Source organism: Apis dorsata, unplaced genomic scaffold, assembly GCF_000469605.1.
Source record: "Apis dorsata unplaced genomic scaffold, Apis dorsata 1.3 scaffold_194, whole genome shotgun sequence".
In the NCBI taxonomy this organism is placed as follows: domain Eukaryota; kingdom Metazoa; phylum Arthropoda; class Insecta; order Hymenoptera; family Apidae; genus Apis; species Apis dorsata.
Window position 1 is genome coordinate 1,253,117 of NW_006263478.1, and position 5,622 is coordinate 1,258,738.

Genomic DNA, 5,622 nt, shown 5'->3' on the forward strand with positions numbered 1-5,622 from the left:
TGGAACGTAGAATGCATCGGGTCTTAGATAAATTCAATGAAATCTAAACACTGCACGCGCGTCGTCGAACACAGATTTCTCTCTACAGATGAAAAACAGAAACATTCGTATCAATTCTTTATAATTTACCACGACTTATGACCACTGTGTTTATCGAACAAACCTCCCGACAAAATTTATCGTTTACATAACCAACTTTACATCTAAATCGTTCCAACTCGTACATTTCACGATAACACGAAACTCGATCCGGATTTATGCACGAACGAATCTCCATCATCTCTATCCTTCCTCGAGAAAAAGAAACCAAAGAAGAAAAGAAAAAGAGAGAGAGAGAGAAAACACATCAAAATTAATCCCTAAGAATAATAAAAAAAGATGAAAGAAACACCTTGATTACCATCGATTAATCGCTTAATCATGCGCAAAAAAATATTTTCAAAAGATTTTCGTACTTCTATCTCGTCACGTAAGTTTCCTACGTCGCCCCCTTTCCCTCACTTTTCCCGCATTTTCCGCGAATTCTGATCGGCCCACCCCGGATAAACCCGGGGATCGACGTTTAAACCGCGCGTGATTCCGCGTTTAATCGAGCTTTAATTTTCGGCCCCCTCCTCCCCTCCTCCCCCTCCCATGGGAGCCCAATCGAATTCGATCGGGTCGTCGCGAAACGGTCGATCAATTTATAACGAGCATCGATTAACCGTCACGGACAATTCCAATGTGGAGAACGGACGGACGTGGGACAGGGAAAACGAGGGAGAGGGGTCGTGGTTGGTCGTCCAAGGATCGGTTCGATAACACCGGAGGGGGGAGGGGAAAGCAGAAAAAAAAATTCGCTTCTGTTTCGAAGATGTGTACCGTTCGAAGTTCTCGACGATGGATAGGACGTGGTTATGTTTCGTTACTTGGTTTTGCTTGCAATTGGAGGTGAGAGAAAGAGAGAGGATAGGAGGAAAGTTTTTCTGATGAAATATTCATAATATTTTTTTTTTTTTTTTTAGAAACGTTGGAGGGTGTAGATCTGGTGCAAAAAGAAAGATTTAATAGTTCGAATATATATATTCTTGTTTGGATTTGATTCTCGGATGAGTTTTGAAAGTTTGAATATTTGAATCTTTATGAAATATATTATGTTTCTCTAATGTAGATGTGTGTAGATTGGAAAATAAAATTCGTCCGCCAGTTAGTTCCAGATATACCCGAGGTCTATAAACGGAAGTTGGAGAGACTCGTGCTTTCAGGAAAATAATAGGTTATCGTGTGGCAGAAGTGAAAAAATTCGTGTATTTCTTTGATAAAGCATTGGCGCTGTCTGTAATCTGTCTGCGCTCTCGATAAAATTTCTAAATTTTTATTTGCTCACTTGCTAGATCAACAACGCGTTAATTCGCATCGATCTTTTAATTAGTTCGTTCTTCTTCGAAATCCTTCCATCGATCGTGAAGACAAATTTTTATTCCCCTCTTCCTATCTCTCAAGTGCGTCATCTAAACATGGAAAAGTGTCAAATGCGAAAAACGCATCGAATATCTTTCCCTTTCTGCCAGCCAGAACAACTCTCGATCTTGGACAAGCTTTCCTCAATTTTCCTCGTATCAATATCAAAATTATTAACGATCTTTGCTTTATATTTCCTCCTATAAAAAAAAAAGAGAAAAAAAAATATTCCGTTTCAATCTGTAAACATCGAATTTCCATGGAAAGCTAAAAAATAAACGATGCAAAAATCGCTCGATCTCGAAGAGAACGTAATTCTCTCGAGGCAACGCGTTGCAATGGCGAAAGTTTCGTAGGAGTGGTTATCCGGGGAGAAGACGATTGCCGTGGAAAAATCGCAATTAACGGGAGGAGTCGGCCGTCACAACTGTAACCTTGCAATCGTAAAGGTCTAAAAATATAATGAACGCACGGAAAACTGCATAATGCATCGACCCAACTGCGCTGCGTTATCGCGCTCACGAGCGACCGAGCGATCATGCATGCATGCATGTATGTACGACGTGCACGTCACCACAGATAAATCGTAAATTGGACAGTGACGCTCAATTTTGCGTGTGGAGAACAACCGATTTTTTTTTTTTTTTCCCACTAAGCGACCATTATACGAAGGGGAGGATTGGTGAGTCGTAATGGGTTAGAAGATTTTTCTGTCGATGAATCGCTACGGTTAATTTCGATCACGATTAATAACGATTGGGTATTCAAAAGATGGAATTTTTTTTTTGCTTTATTTTTAATTTTAAGTAGATCGGTTGATATGTTTTTCTAGAATTTCAATTGAGTAATTGGAAAGCTGATTTTGTGGAAAGAACATTTAAGAGTTTAGGGTTTAGGAGTTTATAATTTTTTCTTTAAAGGAGTAGAAAATTTAATCAGATTTTGACGTGGAAATAGAGATATAAAAATAGCAATTGCACGTTGCTTCGTTCGAGATTCTGTCGATCTTCGAGGAGTTTTATTATTCTCTTCTCATGGAATTTTGATCTAGATCGCGAACGATCTTTTCCATCATTCCAAAATTATATTGGATTCATTAGATATATGATTCATAAGATATTCGAATTTGGGTTATTTAATTTTAGGGTATTTAATATTCCTGATTAACTGTTTGTTTTGTGATATTTTTTCCTATGAATTTCGATATTAAATTACAATCGATACGAATTATAATTTAAAAAAGATATATCGTATTTGTAAACATGAATATACATAATGTATATAATTCTAATTTCAATTTTGGAAATTGAAAATGACATAATTACAAATTGCATATAATTTATCCATATTTCGCATCTGATATTATAACCATACACGAATAATTAACGTTGATTCGAATAAAAAATCGTAAGTCGATCGATGTGAAATATAGAGATGTAAAAATTGGCCAAAACTTTTCTGGATTACTTATGATCCAATTACTACCAATTCGATTTATCGAAATACGAAAAATAACGAAACGATCGACGAGAAAAAAATAATATTTTCATCAAATTTGAACGCTTTGATCTCCGTCGTTTTTCTCTTTTTCTTTTCTCTCCTTTTTTTTTTATGCATCTATCTTATTTAAATAACAAGATAGAAATATTTATGCAATCTCCACTTCCGCTTACTATCGAGTTTCGTCGGAAAACTGACTCATGAGAAAACGAACATGTTTACAAATGTCATTCGTGAAAGATAAACTTATTGCTTATTTCTCGATGATGAAATTGTTGATGAAAAATTTACACAAATATATATATTTTTTTTTCTTCTCGCGATCTTCGTATTCGTCCTCTCTCGCTCTCTTTCTCTCGTACGCCTCACGAACCCTCCATCCAAATCCGAAACGAAGCGAGAAAATCGCGTGGAAAGAGGAAGAGAAAGAGAGAGAGAGAGAGAGAGAGAGAGAAAATAATTCCAACTCGAAAGAGATACATCGAGAATTCAGACGAAATTGCCGATAGGTTCGAGGCAACTTTTGCACGGGAGCGATTGCGTGGAATTGCGCGCACGCGAAGTAGAAAGGGTAATTGTCCTGTGCACGGTTGATCGCGAGGAAAGGGGAGGGAAATTCCAAGCGCAAGGGGATCGTCCCTTGATCGTTTGCGTATTTTACGATGCCGCGGACATTAGACATCTTCCCGTAAATTTAGATGGCCGTTTCAAAAATTAAAGAGCTCGGAGGAGCTCTCGCACGAGTACAAATTTGCCAGCTGTTCGATGCAAAATTCACGAAGTGTTCGTGTTTTTTATCCCTCTTCCCCGGGAGAAAGGATATTATATTTTTTGTCCTTTTTCGTCGTATGAAAATTTGATCGGGAAAAAAAAATGTACGTACAATTTTCTGTATCTTTTTTTTTTTTTTTTTTCCTCTTCTTCTTCTTCTTCTCTTTGGTTAGAATTATATCGCTTTGATTATTAATCGAACCGATTAATTGAACCAATATAATTTTAGCAATTACAAACAGATAAACATGCTGACGAGCACGAATATAGTTTTGCAAATTAATTGAATAATTTCTACGTAATAAATTGGAAACGGTAATTAGTTTGGATACGTGTTATTACTAGATATTTATCGAATTATGTAGTAAATAGTCGATCAAAGTGATCTGCAAATGCAACGTTTCAAAAACGACAGATTCCATACGATCTTTCTATTTCTTCCGCCTCTCTTCTCTTTGCTTCTCTAAATTTTCTCGAACGCGCGTATGATGAAAACAAAAAAAAAGGGGGAAGGGGAAATAAAGATACGAATCGTCGGAAGAAAAAAAAAAGTATACTTTTCAAAATTTTCCACGAATCGAAACGGATCCTTCGCATCAACCAAAACCATCCCTCCAATCTCCCAAAACCCGCAAGTTCTCGTGGCGCGAACGATCGCACAATACCTCGTTAATTGCGATTCCCGGAGAGAAAGAAGTAAAAAGAAAGAAAGAAAGAAAGAAAGAAAGAAAGAAAGAAATAAATAAATCGTGAAAAATCTCACGTTCGTCCATACGTACGCTACTCAAAAAAAAAAGAAAAAAAAGAAAAAAAAAGGAAGGAGAAAAAGCACGAACGGTCGGACATTTTCCACGATTTCCCCTAAGAGGGCCACTCTCGTTCATTTATCGCGGCGCGTTTAATTTCCACGCGTTAGTGACTCTCGACGACGTATCGCCTCTCCTCGACTCAATTACCAATTACGATCGCGAGCGACGATCTCGGCGAGCATTCGAGCGAGGGGAGGAACACGAAGGAATCCGTGGAAAGAAGGGGGAAATTAATCCGTAGCTTCGTATTATGATCGTTAATTGCATTATGGTCGTAAAATGATCTTTTTGAACAAATTTTAAACCGCAACCGTTTAATTTTACAGGCACAAGTGTCGGATCATCGCTATGATTCTCTGTCATATATACATGTAACGACGTATTAACTTCAATTATGATCTATCGTACAGTGTTACGATTCCCTGAATCGATTTTAAACCAATGGTTCACGGATGCTGGAACATCACTTCCAACCCTTGTACGAGTCATTAACTTAAATCCATCGCTTGAGTCAATGCTCGCCTCGCAGCATTCGTGTCCACAAACTTCAAATTAATTGATTTTCGATATATCGATCAGATAGAATTGACCTTAAAAAATAGGAGAAAAGGAAAATTAAGATACCTAAATAATTAATCCGCGTTACACGAAAAATTGGAGAGAAATATTTGCAACGTTACTCGATCACAGATTTTCGCAGTTTAAAAGTGAAGAACGATGCACCCTGTCGGAAATCGGCTATCAGAATTTTCGACCCATCGAACACCTGTCTCGAATCCGTGCGCGGGTTTACGCTCTCTTGCCTCGATCGTGAACGTGATTTCGAGGATCGGACGATAGCCAACGAGAACCGCCTTCGTCACCGTACGACGTCGTCGACGTCGACCCTATTTACACGCACGCAACCGGTCGCCCGTTTCCCTTGATAGGTGCACGGACACGTTCGAGGTCGCAATTACGCCGCGAAACGCGGAACAACGATCGCCCAGTAAAGTGCAATCGAGAAGAGAATTAATGAACGCCGCGCGCCGCTCACGTAGAGTACAATCAATTAGTAAAGTTCCAATTAACGTAGGGTTTTAGGTCATCCCCCCCACCCTCC

The 5,622-nt window shown here is 38.5% G+C and overlaps 1 long non-coding RNA gene across 1 annotated transcript in view; it reads right to left on the reverse strand.

The window, feature by feature from the left end:
• Positions 1–5,608, reverse strand: part of LOC102670665 — a 14,708-nt gene extending 9,100 nt beyond the window's left edge. The window contains exon 1 of the long non-coding RNA XR_421620.2: positions 5,389–5,608. This is a non-coding gene — a long non-coding RNA (uncharacterized LOC102670665). The remainder of the gene's footprint in view (positions 1–5,388) is intronic.
• Positions 5,609–5,622: the final 14 nt, after the last annotated feature.